The sequence below is a fragment of the Lonchura striata genome, chromosome 4A, assembly GCF_050655825.1.
Source record: "Lonchura striata isolate lonStrDom1 chromosome 4A, ASM5065582v1, whole genome shotgun sequence".
Lineage (NCBI taxonomy): Eukaryota > Metazoa > Chordata > Aves > Passeriformes > Estrildidae > Lonchura > Lonchura striata.
The window spans coordinates 13,000,498-13,020,408 of NC_140742.1; positions in this window are offsets into that span (position 1 = coordinate 13,000,498).

Below are 19,911 nucleotides of genomic sequence, written 5' to 3' on the forward strand. Positions count from 1 at the left end.
AGCTGTGTCAGGGAAGGTTGGGGTTGTATATGAGCAAAAGATTCTTTACCCACAGTGTGGCTGGGCACTGGAATAGGCTTTCCGGGAAAGTGGTCACAGCACCAGCCTGAAAGAGTTCAAGAAGCATTGGCACAATGCAGACAGAGAAATTGTGCTGTGCAGAACCAGGAGTCAGACTTGATTATCCCTGTCAGTCTCTTCCAACTCAGGATGTTCTGTGATCCCACGATTATTAACTAAGACGATCGAGAAAGGGAATATAACAGGGACTCTCCTGTTCGTCCGTTTTTCCAGAAGGCACCGACACGGAAAGGCGCCGCGGCTCGGACGGGCCGCGGCCCCGCCGCTCCCCGCGCGGGCCAGCAGGTGGCGCTGTGCCCCGCCGGCGCCGCCGGGGCCGGCCGCGGCCTGGGGCGGCGGGAGCCGCGGGGCCGTGCGGGATAAAACACACAAAACCAACCCACGGGGCCGTGCGGGATAAAACACACAAAACCAACCCACGGGGCCCACCCGGGATAAAACACACAAAACCAACCCACGGGGCCGACCCGGGATAAAACACACAAAACCAACCCATGGGGCCGTGCGGGATAAAGCACACAAAACCAACCCACGGGGCCGACCCGGGATAAAACACACAAAATCAACCCATGGGGCCGTGCGGGATAAAACACACAAAACCAACCCATGGGGCCGACCCGGGATAAAACACACAAAATCAACCCATGGGGCCGTGCGGGATAAAACACACAAAACCAACCCATGGGGCCGTGCGGGATAAAACACACAAAACCAACCCATGGGGCCGACCCGGGATAAAACACACAAAATCAACCCATGGGGCCGTGCGGGATAAAACACACAAAACCAACCCATGGGGCCGACCCGGGATAAAACACACAAAACCAACCCATGGGGCCCACCCGGGATAAAACACACAAAACCAACCCATGGGGCCCACCCGGGATAAAACACACAAAACCAACCCATGGGGCCCACCCGGGATAAAACACACAAAACCAACCCATGGGGCCGACCCGGGATAAAACACACAAAACCAACCCATGGGGCCGTGCGGGATAAAACACACAAAACCAACCCATGGGGCCGACCCGGGATAAAACACACAAAACCAACCCATGGGGCCGACCCGGGATAAAACACACAAAACCAACCCATGGGGCCGACCCGGGATAAAACACACAAAACCAACCCATGGGGCCGACACGGGATAAAACACACAAAACCAACCCATGGGGCGACCCCGGGATCTGCCGGGAGCCGCGGGGCGATCCCGGGATAAAACACATAAAACCAACCCGTGGGGCTGATCCGGGTGTGGGGCGGTTCCTGGTTCAGCTTTGAACGCGGATTTTCAGTGAGAACCTGCTGCAAACGCCAGCTCTCACGACAGTGGGTTTTCTGTTGAGGGTGACGTTTTACAATTAATACGAAGGAGTTAAAATAAACAGTGCGTTACCCGTGTTCTTGCTTTGTCTCTTTGATGCATCTCCCATTTTTTGAAGCCCCTCAGGAGCCGAGCACCAGCCCAGTGCCCAGGGCGGACGCAGCTGGGCTGGGGACGGTGGGACCCCTCTTGTGAGACACGGCAGCCATGCAAACCTTCCTAAGAGGCCAGGGGCCCAAAGAAAGCACTCACAGCCTTTGGGTTGATGGCTCGACTCACTCGATGTGGCTTTTTTAGCCATGAAGCCTTGTGCACGGCCATCAAGGTGCTGGACCTTTCTCCTGTGCCTCCTGTGCCTCCAGTGCCCAGCAGGAGAAAATGTGCACAGCACTGTACAGTTATCTTTTACCTCTCATCAATCTACCTCTCTATCCTCTGCTCATATTGACTTGCTCTAAGGGAAGGAGCCGTAAAATATTGGCCAGGGGTTAGTTCCTGAGAGAACGTTATGTTGTTACTCTGTCTTTAGACGAAGACTGAAGACAGTAATCAAAAAGGCTATTTTTAACCATGGGTTGATTTATTTGTTTTTCTCGTACAGCTATTGCACCTGGAGCCACTGATGATGGCTTGATTAATTTTCAGTGATTTTTTTTTCCTCCATCTTCCTCCACGTGACTCTTTTGAGTGGCATGAAGTAACATTGCAGCAGCACAGTCTCTGGGCTCTGCCCTGCTGGCCTAAGTAAAGGCAGCTTTGGGCTGGTTGGCGAGGTCAAGGATCCTGGAGCCTTGTCTGAGTTGGCCAAGTGGGTGGTTACATGTGGAGGTCAAGTCAGCTAAGAGGGTTCTTTTGCTCCTCCTGTAGCCATGAGTAGATACAAGCATGGCTTATCTCACTTCAAGCCACCTACCCTATGCAGGGTGAGTAAAGAAGTGCAGGATAGACAGTGGCCACCACTGGCTGCCAAGCTCTCCCAAGCAAGTGGATGAATTGGTGGTGATTATTATCCAGCCTCTGGTGGATAATGTGCCTTCATCATTCCTGTGCTGCTGGCTGTACCACAGCTTGTTTAAAATCAGGCTGGGTGTCCATGCAAAACGGTTATATTGACTTTGTAGTCCTACACTGAAGAAAAAAGATTGATCTGGAGATTTTTTAAAATTCTTTTTTGTCTGTGAGCATTGAAGAAATGCTGAGGATTCTCCTTTTCTTGTTACTTGCAGTGGAGGAGAGAGGGTGAGAGGAGTTTCCTTGTCATATCCTGGGGCTGAATCTGCCAGATCTGGTCCCAGCAATACCTGTCTTGACTCTTGTTCTCTAGCACTTAGTGCTATGAAAATTCAATGCTACACTATTGGAGCATTGTGGGAATATATAAGGAACCAAGATTTTTAAAAGTGTCTGTGGATTTTGAAATCTCAGACTTCAGGGATCTATCCTGAGAAAACCTAAGGAAACCTGCTGGCAAACCTGCAGAAAAGCAGCTGCTTCTGCAAGCCCAGTGCTGCCAGTGTGTCTGCCCTATCCAGAAGCCTTTTCAAAATACTCTGCCTCCTAGGATTTTCTAAATATTCTCCATTCGTCCCCATCGTAATTCACACCTTCTTTCTTTCCCCTCTCTGTGACTCAGTAACAGTCACCTCCCTTTTTTATTTTTCCTAGTTAAAGGTCAGCCTGAGCTGTGTATTACAGATGAAAGGGTGCAGCCCAAAGCCAGCCTAGGGGCCCAATTTATGTTGTGGATCTCTCCTGAGGGCACCTTTGTTTGCAAGTGTGTGCCTTGCAACTTCTGAAAAGCCTACAGAGATTGCTGTTGTTTAGGATAAATTCTGTCATATTTATTATTCAGGTAGTAATTTTTTTTTCAGATTTTCTTCAGAGAACCCAGTCACTTTCAGGTTGTAATTTTGAGCCTACTCTGTGCCAAGTGTCAGGAATGACTTTTTCTCCTCAGTGCTGAGGAGACATTTCCCACCAATGCAGATGAAAGTGTAGCTTCCCTCCAAGGATATAGAGGAGAAGAGGGCAGAAAGTGAACTGAATTCTGTTCTCACACTTGAAGATAAAAAGTTGTCAGATTTTGTCCATCCACACATGTTCCTTAAAATCTAATCTTGAGGTATCTTTCATAATGTACTTGAACAAATAGTAGATAGATGTGGTAAGAGGGAGTTCAAGAGCAGCTGCAGTAAGCCCTAGGTGTAAATACAACTGAAGAGAAATAAAAAAAAAAGAAAATATCCCAATGAAAGCAACCCTCAAAGTGACAAAACCTCTGCAGGACCTTCTAAAAGGAAAATACATGTTCGCCATCTCATTTATTTCTATAGCTCATGCTTTCACCCAGGCTGCCAGGTGGATGTTTACTTCCAAAGCAGATGTCTCCTTCCCCCAGCCTGGATCCCACTGCCTGTGGGCAGCGTGGCTGCTGGCACTCTGAAACCCCTGGCTCCCCCCATGCCCCATGATTATTGCTCAGAGCTGTCTGTGGCTCTGTGGATGAAATCTGCAGCAATGCCATGTGTGTCTGTATTTTAGTTTCCAGACAAGCTATGCAGATACACGTGGAAGAAACTTTATATATACCTTTGAGATGCACGCCTATAAAGGGAATACACCAAAATCTTGTAACCTTGTATCAGTTGTAAATAAGGAATGGTATGTCATGTATTTTTTATTATTTTGAGGGGATTTTATCTATAGGTTGAGAATGTTAAGGGAGTTTACCTCACTGCAGGTGTACCTAGCACTTTTATTGTGATGGAGCATAGACTGTACCATGATTTCTGAAGAGGCTGCTCTTTAAAGAGAGATACAAAACAACAAGAGCATTCATATAATAGATCATCATTTAAGGTAGCATATTCTGCCTGACATGTAGTGTTTTGCACATTTTGAATTGTCTCCTGCCAAAATATTCAGGCCTGCAGCGGGAACCCCTGTTGGGAACACAGGACAGATGGATCTGAATCCAGTCATGAAACTCCCTGGGGCCAGCAGTGTGATGTTAATGATCACACCACAGTAAGATGTAAAACATACCTTTGTGCAGCTCAGTGTAAACAGCAACTCCAGTATTATGATGTAAATGAGAAACCAGCAAGAGATGATGTGTGAATGGAAACACAGCAAGGTGCTCTGAGGGAGCAGGAAGCACAGTGCAAGGGGAAATTCTGCACATTTCAAGTGGAGGTGAAATTAAACCCACTTCATTGTAGAGATAAACTTTAAATACTGCTTGGGTTGATGCAGAAGAGAGGGAATTCACCAAGCTATATCTAACTCCACCCAATGGTCTGGCAGGGCAGTGTTGGGTTATAATTAGGCTTGGGTGCCTGGGTTTACTAGTCAAGAGCTGGAAGATGGCACCTGGGTCCAAAGGGAAGATAAAAATCCCCATAAGCCTTTTTCTGCTATATCCCGTGGTTGACCTTTCTGCTCAAATCAGGGATGGCAGTGTTGCTCAGGACTTAGTCTGATTTTCAGTTGTCTGTAAGGATGGAGATACCTCTTGTAAGGCTTGTTCTAGTATTTGGGAAACTTTATGGTGAAAACATTTGCTGTAGAATCACATAAGTCTGAAATGGCACCATGGTTGGAGGGCATGAAAGATGAGAACAATAGGCAGAAATTAAAGGGACTTGATGCAGTGCCCAAAGGTGCAGAATGTGCAGCTGGGTCCTCAGCTTAATTGCAGAAATCCCTGATGCCCCTCTGGAACTTCTCCCCTCTGTGGGGTAGTGGCAGCTTGCCTTTGAGACATGATTTGCATTGGGTCCTGGCAGAACAGAAGGTGCAGTCAGAGAGCCTGGTGTCGCCAAGGTAATTTAAAAATGTGCTGGGCAGCAGGAGTGGTGCTGTGTCTGCTGCTGGCAGCATTGTAACAGTGATGTGCCTCTTTGTCCCAGAGTTGCCTGTCCTCTTCCTCTCATCTCTAGCAAAGGAGTGAAGGGCTTGCTGGGAAGCTGAGCTTGAAGCTAGAGGAGGTCATACTTAACTAACCTCCTGGAGTTCTTTGAAGATATTACTGCCAGGCTAGATAAGGGGAATTCAGCAGTGTGCTTAGAGTTTCAAAGAGCATTTCACAAAGTTCCACATCAGAGATTAATAGCTAAGGCAAAAGGTAAAGGAAGAGGAGGTAATAGAGGCTGTTGGATCAAAACCAGCTCGAGGGCAGGTATGAGACAATAAGCACAGATGAAAACTTTTCAAGCTGGCAAAAGGCTGTTCTTGGGACTGTTTCAGGATGTCTGTGATGCATAATCCTGACAGCACAAAGGTGCCCCACCATGCTCATGTCTCTAAGGCAGCCCAGATTTGGCACCACCAGCAGCAAAGCATCCTAGCAAGACCCCCTTCTGACTTCCCAGCCCGACCAGCCCAGAGTCCTTTCATGTCTCTCTAGGTGGGAGCAGTTGTCAGCAAGGTCAGGAGTCCCGGGTGCCTCTGGGGCTGTGCAAGGGCTGCCAGCCTTGCTGTGCTGCCACGTGTTTCAGAGCAGCCTGTGTTTGCTGCACCTTGTGCAGAGCGAGCTGTGTGCATGTGCACTGTGTGCATGTGCCCTGCTGCTGTCTCAGGAGCTACTCTGGCTCTGCAGTGGGCTGAGGGAGGAGATAATTTGGTGTAAGATGTCCCCATGACTGGGCACAGCCTAAGCAGATTCACCAGAGCCACAATATCTTCAATGACTAACAAATTAAAATGGAGTTCAATGTAGAGAAATGTAGAGTAATTAACCTTGAAGGGGGGAATCAGTCTGGGGAATATGCCTTAACAGAGTGAGCATTCAGCAGAGGGATGAAGAGAGGGATTTGATGTATTGGGGGGCTAGATTCCTTTGGAAAAACCCTTGGATCTCTCTGCCTCGACTGCATCTGTGGCAAAAGGGCAAGAAAGAGACAAGGTTGCATTAAAGGAGGGACAGAAAAAAAAAAAAAACAAACAACAAAACAAAAGAGGCACTATGTCTGTTGCTGGTAAAGGCATTGGATCCCACCTGGAATATTGTCAGCAGTGCTGGTCACTGTTCCAGTGTGTTGTAGCATAAGGCAACAAAGAGCAGCCCTGCAGAACCTGTGCACAAAGGTGAGAGTGCTGGGTGTTCCTCTGCAGGCTTCTTCCCACCCCACACATTCATCATCTAAAGAGGAAATCTGAGAAGCACAAAGGGTTTCCCTTTAAGTCTAACAGAGGCTGGGAGTTTTGAAGGCAATTATATTTTTGTACAATTATATTTTTATACAATTATATGTTACATATATTATATAATATATACCATATTATATTTCTGTCTGCCTTTCTCTTGCTAGCTTCTGTCCATTTCTTCTTTTCTTTATGGTTTTCCTCTTTTTTTCCTTTTTTTCTCTCCTCTCCCCAGCTGGGGTTTGATTTATTGTTCCTTAATACATTGGTTTTTCCCCCACCCCGGCCTGGGAAGAGAGGCTATTCAGTCAACTTGCTTCTGGGTCGTGAAGAAGCCACATCTCCAGTGAAGGGGTTGTTACTTACAGGCTGGCCAGCAGGATGAATAATACTTTTTTCCACATAAATTTGTATGAAAAGAAATCTAAGTTGTTGCTGTAGAAGAGGAAAAGCTCAGCAATCAAACTGAAGGGAGGACATGGAATATTACACAAACTGACCATTGAAACTCTCAGATGTGGCTTTCCTTCCATACTCAAAGGAGTTCACAATGTAACGGCTGTTTCAAATCATAAAAATTCACTACTAAAATCCTCCTTTTTTTTCTCTGGCATATATTCAGAGCAAGTTCAGCAAGTTGCTCTGAATTTACCCAGCTATAGAAGACATCTGATTTCATTTGAGCCATACAAGAGGCAATCTTATTTTGCTTTCCCTTGGATTATGGTAAGCATGTCAACCAATGCCCAGGGCCAGTCCATACAACACAGCTGTGCCAGGTAAGAAATGCACCTGTCAAACTGTCAAAAGGCTCATTTCTTCTGCACCACTCTTAACCAGCCCTGAACACTGAAGGAAGGCTAAGCATTTTAGGCTTGTATGTACATTAAGCTGGAAGTTATAAGTCACAATACTGACAACACCCTCAATGACAGCAATTAGTATTTCTCAAAAATAGTGCTTTTTTCTTCTTGACTCGTACATCAATCAACAGACTGATGCACAAAATTATAAAATAGGCCTCTAATAAGAAAAGGAAAATCTATTATTCTTGCTTTTTAAATGCCCTGAAACAGGGCTGGCTACTGCTCAGTAAAATCAGTGGAGTTACCCTTGCTCTTTAAACTTGCCAAACCAACCTTCTACCCCTTTATGTTCAGATCTACAGAGTAACTTGCCAATAATCTCTTGGCACACTGGGGTGAGGATCCACAATGTGCTGCTCATGTAACTTCCCTGCTCATTGAGCCATTCATCCCAGAAAGATTTGGACCGGGAACTTGGTTTTTTAACTGTTTTAGCTGCTTTTTAAAATGCATGCTAACTTGCAGGAAATGAAGATGTTATAATGTGCCATGACAATGGTGGTTGTGGAGAGTGTAAAGAAACATTTAAATAAAAATTACAGCTAGAAATGAAGGCATGTAAGGAAAAATCAAATTATAGAATTTACCTTCCAATTCTTAAGGGCAAAGAGATTTGTTTGGCCCTTTTCTTGGTTGTAGCTGGGCAAGGGAAAGAAATGCTGGGTCTCATATGATCTTAATTACACACTGTGGGTGCCAGCAACTTTCAGGGTATGTGTGGATTCTTGACTGAGGCTCAGTGTGTGAACTCTGTCACTAGAGGAGTATGTCACACACAGAGCTGGGATAGGAGCCATCATTCACAATTCAAACAAACCCCAAGCCCTTCAGAGATTGAGCAGAAATATTCAGTTAACCATAAAAACTGTCACGATTCTCCATACCCCCATGCCCCTTGGGAACAGAAATACTTCAGGCTGCAAAGTCAGGCCCTTCTTGTGAGGCTTTTTGACTGGACTGGAACCATCAGCTATTCAAACCATTGTACAAAATCCCACTCTGTTGCAACTCCCAGCAGTTTTTTCTAGACAACAACACTGTAATTCTAGGCTATAGATGCAAGTCCACACTCTCCCTCCAAAACATCTCCCTTGATTTCTTGGGTGTCTTGGCAGAGAGAGACTTAGGGCATAGCAGTCTGGAGGTTCTTGCCTTTCAGAGAAAGGGGCAAGTGCTCAGCACAGGATGCTGATTTTTACTGCTGCAGCAAAAGTGCCTGCTCCCTGTCAAGGTTCAACAAGAAAATCTGCTTGAAAGAGATGATGTTGGGAGGATTTAATTTCTGTAAATATCTAGTCTTTGTGTGTTGACTGAAGGACTGAAAAACTTTACCTGCCTGGGTGTAAGCCCCTCAGTGGGTTTGGTGGCAACCTTTGAGCATGAGAGATGGTTCAGCTGTCTCCGTCCTCCCTCCCAAGCCTCCTGTGCTGCAGTGGGATGGCAGGCAGGCTGCACCCTCACCCAGGGGACACACTGAGCTTGGTCTCCCAAAGGGAATCTGGTTGTGAGGAGCAGGAAAGTGTCCTTCATGTTGCCTCTGGAAGTGAAGTTTGACTGCTTCATGTTCCTCCCTGAGCTGTGTCTGGGAGGAGGAGGCCATGTACAGTTGTTCTTGTGCTCCTCTGGGACTGCATCCTTCGGAGAAAGCTGGGGGGATGTTCCTGTGGCCAGCCCTGTGACCACAAAATTTCTGCTGGCATGGTCAGCAGTAAAGGTTTTGCTGCTGTTCAGAAATATACTAAAGATCCAGACCAGAGTGAAAATCAGAGTTCACATTGTGGGCTCTTTGTACTGTCTTCAGGGGAAGAAAGTCTGCTGTGGAAATCCATCCTGTCCTAGCAATTTAGAAGAATTAGAGGGAACATACTGACTTACCTCTAAGAACAAATGCAAACATTTGGAGATAGTATTTTTTTCCCATTAACCTTAGGAAGTACCAGCAAAGATTTTCATGTTTGTAAAATGTCATTTTCTTAGAGCAAAGCCTTATGGAAAAGTCAAGCTTTTTTTAATGAAAGATGTGATGGAAACTGTTACAGCTCTGGTCCTCACTATTGCTAGAAAACAGAGGTAGCAACAGAAGAGGAAAGTAAGCATTAAAGGTCAGGTATGAGACACAGGAAAAATGATGTGGCATTTTTTCTGGCTTCCTCAGGTCCCTCCCTGCCCTTCCAGGCAAGAGAGTTCTTTCTTCATTGGCTCCTGTGTGGATCTGTCCTCTGATGGCTGAACAACCTCTTCTCAGCAGTAATCAAACATGAGAATGAAGACTTTGCTTGTGCAGATCACATTTGGCCAGCCACTGTCATCTTTGTCTGTCCTGCTTGTCCTAACTCTTGACTTGGAGGGGAAGAGTTTGGCATTTCAGTTTATGAAATTCCAGCAGGGACCAAATTAATAACATTGATTTAATCTTGTCTCCAAAGTGTTGGGATTTTTCCTTTCAATTTTTTTTTCTCTAGCTCTATTCTTTGGGAAGTAGAAGAGTGAAACAAAGGCACTGAGTGCTGCCAGTGGTCCTCAGGCACAGGAGCCAGAGCCAGAGCTGCAAAGCCCTCCATGAATTTGAATAGCTTTACTCTTGCAGGACTAAATCAGCTTTGGATGTAGGAACTTGATTTTCACCTTGGGTTGGTTTGATTCAGTGTTTGTGAGCCCTAACAGGACAGAAAACCTTTGCTTGGTGGGACCTACAGCCAGTCCAAGGCCAGATGCCCAGCTAGTGTAGGTGATCTCAAACCTTAGAGACTACAGTTACAGTTGCTGACATTTTGCTCTATATGTTTTTTGACAGATTATAGTCATGCCTGCACTGACTGTTAAAGGCAGTCACTGGTGACTTTTTTATGGCCAGAGCAAGCAGCAGTACAGGAGGTTCCTAGTGCAGCCCCTTGCACCTGTGGAGCAGGCAGCAAAGCTGGGAAGAGGGGGCTGCACCTCTTGCTGCACTGCTCCCTGCTTCTCAGGGCAGTATGGACATGTAAATCCTGCTGTGGAGCAGTTGTAGTTTATCATGTTAAGGCCTGTGGAGTGGTTATGGATGCTAAAGTCATGCCAAGATCTTCCTATGGACCCATTTGTTCATGAAGTATCAGAGGGCGGTGGAGGACAATTCCTAGTGAGGCAACTACAGTAAAACATAAATGGAAAGATGCAAACTTGATAATCCAAATGAGTTTACTTGTTATACAACAGATGTTGTTTGACCTAGGAGAAAGAATAATATTATAGAACCTGAGGGGAAAAACTAAAGTTGTCTAAAAATAAAACACAAATAGCAGCTGCTTGAATAGTATTTCTAATATATCAATGTTTACAGCTCTCTCTTTCCTCCAGTTCACCCAGGAATCTCGTAGAATTGGCTGGTAAGGAAGAGCTGAGGAGGAATGTGAGCAGGGGTGATGGAGATGCAGAGTTGATACAGATTAGTGTCAGTGTGTGTCCTGGGCAGGAGCAGTCTGAGTTAGAGGATGTGAACAGTGCCTCTGCCCAGCCCCTGAGGGTCAGAGGCTCTTGCTGTGGTGTGTGACACTTCTGCACTTGGGAATATCACCGGAATAAGGAACAATAAAAACAATAAAATAAATAAAGTAATCCAGAATTATGTTGCTGCTGAATCCCCACTTGCAGTGAGTTTTCTGGGTTGCATTAAGTTGGTGTCCTTGTGTACCTATGCCAGATGAGGAGTTGAATTTGTGTAAGGGTGGTGGGTGAGGTTGCTGGGATGTAAATGCAAGGCAAGTTTCTCACTCTGTAGCCTCAGTCAGTGGGAAAAATACTACCTAAAAAAAAAGGAAAGATCTTGACTTTGCAGTTCTGCTGCCAGTGGTTTTGGACTGGCAAGCTCGGGCTGTTCAGCCAAGACTGTGTGCCCAGGTCTGATTTGCAGCAAGTGGTAAACACCTCTTCTTTAAGAAGTGGTCTCTGACAGGGGCTTGAGTTGAACACAAAAAAAATCAGGCGTTCCTTCATTGTGAGCAGCTGGGCTGGAACTGGCACAGTGAGATGAGAAACACTGACTGTGCTCTCCTTTGTGTGTGAGGAGCTGTGCCTGGGGCTCTGTGGCGCTGGAGCCCGGGCAGGCACGGTGCAGCTCCAGTGTCCTGCCCGCACTGCGCGCTACAGCAAATAACACATTTTTATTTTAAACAAATGTACATAACTTCATCCATTTCTTGTGGCTGCTCTGACAGGAAAAGGAAATTTATGACGCACATCACCCATTTGTTTGGCACAGGCAGTGTTTATTGCTGAGGGAGGCATTCTCATGGAATTGATTGCACAATTTCCTCTTGGTGTACTGTTTTCAAGTAATATCCCAAGACCTCGGTGTACTAAGATACAGAGGCACTTCTTTAAGGCCCACACAATACTACAACAGAGGAAAAAAAGAAGCCATGTAGAGGAAAATAAAATGGGAAAATACAGTTTTAATTACACTCTAAATCTGTGGCTCTCTCCACTCTGCTGGGACTGTCTGTGAAAACACCCATTCCCGATAGGTTAAATTTCTAGGTTTCTCCACAGAACTAAGAATAGCTTTGGATTTTATCACTGTTCCATTTTCACAGGTATGAAAGGTGGGGGTTTTGTCCAGGGTTAGTTGTAGCTCATGCTTCAGGCATGCTGGGATTATGGACATGTGGTGGGGAGAGAAATTCTGCACTTTGGAAAAAGTGAACAGTATATGCTTAGTGTGATGGCTTGCTGAAAGGCTGGGGTTGTTGCCTGTCCCAACAGGCAAAAATGGGTTGAAACCATTAATGTCACCAAAAGCAGGATGAGACATGTTGTTGCCTTGATTCAAAGAACTGTGTGACAATATATATTTTAAATGCTGTGAGTGCCACACAGTATAGAAGAAGAGAGAGAAACATCTGTCCTGGAAGAGGACTCTTGGCTTTGTTTGTTTCTTTTTTTTAAATTTAATTTTATTGTTTGGTTGTTTTTTTTTAATATTTAATCTGAACATGCAGAATCATTTGTACCAAATCTTTGGTATAACAGTTTTCTCATTTGCATGTGGAAAGGCATTGAGTTGGATGCTTGCACACAAAAATGTGCCAGGTGATGACAGCAGTTACAAGCAATCATGGACTGAAGATTACAACCAGAACATTTAGAGCTCTTTTGTTCAAAGATGACTCAAAGTGCAGGGACAGAAGAATAGTGGTGTGTAACATCAGTTATGGACAATAGATTCTGCTTCCTTCCACTCTGTAGGGAATGTCAGTGACAGCTCCACACGCCTGCATGCTGAAGGTACGCATCTGCTTCTGAAAGAGGTGGCTGATAAATACCTTTTTCTTTCCTTGTTGCTTGGTGAATGGTTCCTCACCTGCTTCACTGTTCTATTTTTTTGAAGGGGAGTTTGACAGCCAGCACTGCTTTAATTTTATAATTTCACTTCTCTGGTGTCTCCCTTAGTTTCTGCTAACTTCACAATTTTTCTTTCAGGCTCCAGATGAAAGCCATCTCCTCCTAAGCTTGTGTTTTCACAGTTCTGAAGGCAGTTTCCTCATCTCAGCCTCCTGGTGCTCCTCCTCAGGGCCCGAAGCTGGGAGCAGCTTGTGCCCCAAGCTGCCTATTCGGCAGCTCTCGGCTGTGCAGCTGTGTCATGGGCTGCAGTGGGTTTTGGTTAGCACGGAGGAGGATGGCTCACTGGTAATGGCCTTTTGTGTGTGCTGACCTCTGAACCAGAAACAAGATTCAAACCTCAGAGGAGACTGGTTATTAATCAAATCAGGGACCAACTGTGACTCAGCCTTCAGATCCACAGCTGAGGTTGTGTCCATGGCTGATTAAAAGAGGAAAATATATTTAGCTATTTACAGCTGTATCTCCCTCTGTGAGAGGACAAGGCACCATGGATAAACATATTTATATTTGTTAGATGTGCAAATTGTGGTTCCTTTGAAACCCTCACAGTTTATCATTAAGCCCCAGAAAGCACAGGGCTGCTTACTGACACTGCAGAACTTCCTGGGACTGTGCCATGGACGTCTCTGTTTGGAGTGTTTGACACAGGCATGTCCACAGGGGACTGTGCCCAGGCACTGCCATCTGCACATGAAAGACTAAAGGTGGCTCCCAGCAGTCCTCTGCAGGAGATAATTTTCTCCCTCAATTAGGTTACACTTTCTAGGTGCTGCACTTCAGAAGCCTACACCCTTCCCAAGCCCAGCTCTACAGTCAGACAGTGGTGAACAGAACACACAAACTTTCTATTGCTAATATATTTCACAGTGCTGTGTGATATTAGCAAACTCCAAATAGTTGTCAGGACCTCAAGGTATTCTGGAACATCCTTTGATGTTACAAAGTAATGCATTTTCCATATTATTCCTTTGAACGCATTATATATGCAAAGTCTAGCACTTCTTATGGGAGAGGTGGAATTATCATACAACAAAATATTTTTTCCTCTAGTTCTTTCATGGCTCATAACATATAAAGTTTCTTCTTAAAATCCAGGCTAGGAACTCAAACTTAATTTATTCAGTATTGAAAACATTACAGGGCATAAATCAGTTCAATTTTTAAAGTTCCTGTATGATATTTTCAGAGAAGCCAAATTCCTTCATTCGCCTGGACTCCTTCCAAAATTCTGCCAGCGCTCATGGAAATCTAAATAACTTTGGAGAAAAAGCAGGTTTTCTGTGGAGGCTCAGATTACCCTGTCACCCTTCCTCCACTGCAGACAGGCCTCTGATAAACATGGAGAATAGGGACAGGGAAATTACTTCATTACTTCATGTCCTTTTCAATTACAAACATCAAGGAGTCTGAGCCTCCTGCCAGCTCATGCCCCAGACCCTTGCAAATTTGTGGCTTTCAAAAGCCAACAGTTGCATTTCCTTTGCCAGCAGGGATAAGCGATAGGAAGCGAGCAGGGGAGCTCTCTTGAATTTTATTTCTGAGTGTTATTTAAAAAGTTTCAAATCTCAGCTCTGTTTATTTAAAGTAGGACTCCAGCTGAAATGTAAGTCTATGAACGAGAGAAGTGATCAAAACAGGTCTGCACCTTCTTTTCTTTTCTGAGAATTAATCACTCAGTGGTGGTGTGTTACTGTAATTGTTCTATGATCACTTAACCTGGAAGCAGTACTTCCAGAGAGCTTTGGAATATTCCCCTGCTGGCATCCTCAGATCTACTATTTGTACCATTCACCTATTTTCACAGCACATGAGGTTAATGCATTGTTTTTCTACCATCTCTGCTTTGTGTTTTGATTTACACCTAAAGAAACAGGTGTATTTTCTTTGATGTATTTTTTCCATTATTAATGAACTAATGTTACAAGGCCAAGGCTGTTTAAGATCTTATTTAGAAACCCTGTTATTGCTACCAAAAAAAAAAAAAAAAAAAAAACACCAAACCAAAAAAACTAAACCAAACCAAACCAAACCAAAACCAAAACACAAGGCACCCCTCCGCCCCAAACAACCAAACAAAAAAAGATGAAAACCCAGCTTCAGAACATTGTGTTGCAGAGGTGGGGGGGAATGTTGCAGGAGAGGATCTGATTTTTCTATTTCAAGCATAAATCTTACAGGCTCAGCTCCTGCTCAGTTTTTTAGGTCTGTGCTAAAAGTCCTGAAGTAGAATCGTGTTTGGATTAACCACAGGTGTCTGTGTATAGCTCTGGGAGGATTTTCTGTGGTTATTCTGCTCCTGTTTTTTTACAGCCAGATTCTGCCATAAGGGCTCAGGTCACTTGGTACCTCAATTGGCCAGACATCTGCCCTGCAGTGGTACATGGCTCTTGTGATCATTGCTGCCATCAGGAGAGAGGGAAGGGAGAAAGGACCAGTAAAAAGGTTGTGAGGTTCCTTGGCACCTCACGTTTTGGGTTTTGCTTTGATAGGAATTCAAAAATACAGACGTTGTTGTGAAATGAAGTGGGTATGGGTAGAGCAAACAGCTGATGACATAGAAACCAAGAGACTATCCATGAATTTTTGATACAGCTTTCCCAGGTTTTACTTGTTTCTTACTTGCACATTATTTGAATACTTCTGTTGAAGTCAGTGGGAATTCTTTTAAATGAAATTGAAGCATGGGGAACTTTTAGCTGGAAGGCTTGCAGCATCTTTTTCATGCTCTCAAAGCTTCATCCTTTGGCTGCAGCTCTCCTGGATTCAGACTGTGTGTGGGTACATCTGCCTCTGTCTGTGTACATTTGCTTCTTGAGATTCTCTGCTACCTCTTGGGCCATAAATATTGTGTGAACCACAACGGAGGCCTGTCTACTGCTGGTATCAGCCCAACTGTGTAAGTACATAAAACAAGTACTAAGGAAAAGTTCACCACACTTGGAAAGTCCCAGCTGGCCAAGCCTGGGATTTGGGAGCTGCCTGGAATGAATGATCTGTACCTGGAATAATTTTGTCTCGTCACTGACTCCCTAAGATATGATGCCAATTTTTTTTTTTTTTTTTTTTTTTTCCATAATGCTAAGGTCTCAGTGATCTAGATATTTTATAAGTAATGGACATTTTGTATGCACTATGAGCAATTTTTCCCTTTAAGATGGAAAACTACAGATAGACTCTCATTCTCTTTGCTGATCTCTAATAAGGAAAGGTGTATCACCCCAAGAATGTATATTTCTGTGAGAAATCAAAGAAGGGGAGAAAGACAGTGCCTGCTAAATTTAGCCTGTACAAATCCAGTACATTCCCAATCCATGGAGTGAAATACTGTTTGCAGTGAAATATAATTGAAACATTTCTGGAAATATAACTCTGCTGGCTAGTTCACCACCTGGACTTAGTTTTCATATTGTAGGAGAGTAATTAAATTTTTATTATTTTTAAATTACAGCTCCCCCCCCTCCAAAATATCAGTTCTCTTGTCTTCCCACTGAAGCAAGCACTGTTAAGCTGCTATAACTTTTAGAGCATGAAAGCAAATGTTGTAAAGAGGTCACTGTAAAGGTCACGCAGCAGGTTTGATGTGTCAGTGGATAAATGATGGGATCACATCTGGAACAGTTTGGTGAATAAATAAAATGTGAAAGCTCATATATCACTGCCCACCTTCCAATCTGTAAGGGAAAGAGAAAATAAATTCTCTAATAACCTTGTAAAGCACATAAAAGATATTGAATAAACTCTTGAAATTTTGTGACTAAAACTGTCTGTATTAAATAATGATTTTAAGAGTGGCAAAAAGCTTGAAATACAGTATGAGTCTTCCTTGTAAAATGTTGTTTTATTTTATGGTTTATTTATTAGACTATACTTGGATAGCTTAGAAAAATATAATTTTGAGTTTAACTATGTGTTATTGAAACACTCTTCCTTTAGATATGTCCCCCAGAGGTATTTTATATTTACACTTAGGGAAAAGAATTTTCAATTTTTATTATGCAGTGCTGCATTATTGCTCATACTGCCACTATATTCTGCCTTCTGCAAGTAACATTAATATATGCATATTTTACTGCCATTACCTTCAAAAGGCCTTAGAAAACCCATAGGTCTAAAATAATTTCTCTAAGTTGGTCATTACCAACTACTGAATTAAGATACAACAGGCTGTATATTGTTTTACTGGGCCATTAATAATAAGTCCCTGTGAGCTGTAAGACAGTAAGCTAGAAACTGAGTAATTTTGGGCACCAAAGGAATGTACAGCATTAACAAAAGGCTCACAGAAACCTGCTCTGGAGTGTGAAAGCCTTTGGTGTGGAATGATGCAGGCAGGGGGTGGGTTCTGGTCTCCTGACTCCTGCAGGGAGCTCGGTGGGGCGAGGGCAGCGGGGCTGCGTGGGGAGGCATCACAGCGGCCAGGGACCGGTCCCTGCGGGTGTGGGATGTCCAGGCTCTGCCAGCAGCCACCCAGAGCTCTGCTGCCCCTTGTCCTGCCCAGCACAGGCCGTGGCAGTGCCCCGGCCGTGCCCTGAGGCTCACAGGCTGCACCTCTGCTGCACTCACGGGCTCTGGGAGGGCACTGGGCACACCGGGCACAGGCTGGGCCGTAGGAACAGCAGGCAAATTCCTCATGGCACTGGCACTGTTCTGCTGGGAAGGAAGAGCTGAAACCTGTCGCTGTCAAGGCAGGACAGGAATGAGAAGACTGACTCAGAAGGCTGCTGAGAGTAAAACTCCAATTTATTCAAAATACACTGCTCTTTTATACAGAGCTCTGTGAGAACCAATTCCATTGGTCCTGAAGTGAAAACAACGCACAGCATTGGTGCAGAGTGCTTGACACACAGTGATAGAACTTAACTATAAACAATGTGAACAACAAGAGAGATAAAGAATTATTTACATGCTTCTCCAGCTCTTTCCCAGGCTTCTGCCTGGCTAGAAACTCTCAGTTTCTTTCTTTGACTGAATCTGAGACCCACAGAAGCCAGTGCCCAATGCAGCCATGGAGAAAGTGCCTCATCTACTTCAGCCAGAGTCATCTGGGAGTGGCAGGGTGAATGCTTGTTTTTGGAAGGTATGGGTGTAGGGGACTGTGGGGTGGATGTGGGGTAGGGGGCTTCTTGGATAGCTCTTGCAGAAACCTGAAATGTCACCATCAGTGCTTGTTTGCCTCCTACTTTTCACACGTGCAGTTCAAGGCATTTAGCATCTGGGATGATGCAGGAAGATCTAAAATGTGGTCAAAGTCTAAGCTGGTTATATCCACAAATAGAGCATTTGTTCTGAAAGACCATGTTACCTCTAACCTTTAAATTAAACTTGGAAATCACAGATCACCTTGTAACATTGCTGGACCACTCTGAATTTGATGCCAGGAAGCAAATCAATGACTTACAAGAAAACTTTATTTTCCCAAATTCAATCTTGTTGCAGATAAATTAATCCTGCAATTTCTCCAATTCATTTATTGAGCTCCCCCTTCATGTGGGTTTGCTTTCTTGTCCCTGTCAGCTGTTCTAAATATCTTTTTCCTTTGATGAGCTGAAACCTCTTCAAATACCCAGCTGATACTTTATAGCCAACTTAGCTCCACTAAATTTTTGGCAAATATATGGTCATATGGTTTTTGAAGACAGCCATATTTAATACAACTCTGTGCAGCTTTTTTCCTCAGAGAAAAGGCAATTTAACTCACAGAAAGAATTTTATACTTTAGCACTGGTTTCTGACTCCCTGAGCAGACCAGCAAGTGTGTCAGTCTTGCCAGAGGAACCTGGAGCTTTGGGGTTTTCTCTTTCATTTTCCTGTGGAGGATTCCAGTTACTCTACAGATGAACAGAACCATGTGAAATTCTCCACAGAGAGCTCAGAGTTGGGGCAGAATGTGACACCTGTTATAAGGCAACAGAGGCTGTAAAGGGAACAATTTCTTTAGCAGACACATGATGAGGTGCTGTGTTGAGACAGTCTTGGCCAGTAGAAGCGATCCATGAGTTTCTTTGCAGAAATTAAACTTACTTCTTAGTCAACTTTATTCAGCTTAGTTTTTTTCTTTTTGCAAGCTGAATTGTATTCATCTAGAAATTCATCTGGGAATCTGCACCCAGGATGGCTGCAGGGGACAGCCCATGAAGAAAGGGACATGACACTGACATTGCCTGTGCGATGACAGAGAAAGCATCTCAGCATGAGTGCCTATCAGAAGCTCATTATTTGTTAGCAGCTGATGATTTTGTTATTATCGGTCTCAGAGGTGCCACCTCTACTTTCAGCAGAGAAAAACTTTGTGGTTCTGTACCTAATCAGGGCTTCAACCCTCAGCTGAGAGCCAAGACTGCACATCTTGCATCCAAGTCCCCCAGGCAAACCCTCTAAGGCTTCATTCTGGCTCTTCTCACAGCTGTGGGGGAGGCAGGACCCCACCTTAAATCAAGTGGTTCAAAGTCCTTATTGCAAGCCTACTCTGAGCTGTTATGCACACAGCCTTGTTGGTAGCAATGGTGAAGCTGGGAAGAAAAGCCAGGAGCCCTCATTTCATGGCTGGATTTCTGACTCTGTCATTCTAGCCCAGCACAGGACAGTGTCTCTGAGACTTCAGTAGTGGCTAAGCACAGAAATATCACAGTCCATCTGGCCCTAATCCCACAGTTCTTTGCCCCACTTGTACCCTCACTGTATTTTTGGAGCCAGTTACTAGTTTGCTGTGGGATTTCTTCAAATTCCCTGTACTTTTCTGAGAAGTTTTAATCTTGAGGGAATGTCTGGGTTTAGAGACATGCTCAGCAGAACCACCGTGCTGTGAAGAATATGGTTTTAATCAGAGTGAAGCAATGCTTCTGCTAATTAAGTTGTGTAGTGTGTGTGATAGAGGAGATTTTGTTCAGTTTTCTCTTCCATACTATGTGGAATTTTGTATTTTCTATTCCCTGCCAGAAGCCATCAAACCTTTTTGAAATTCAGTCGAAATTCAGCTGTTCTTGCAAACAAGGTTAACAGATGATATTCTAGGATAAAGGAAAATAATGAGATTCAGGAAGAAAATATGAATTTTTCAGAATTATAAAGATCATGGCAAATACTCATAAAATTTGAGCTGGTGCCATGCTGTTA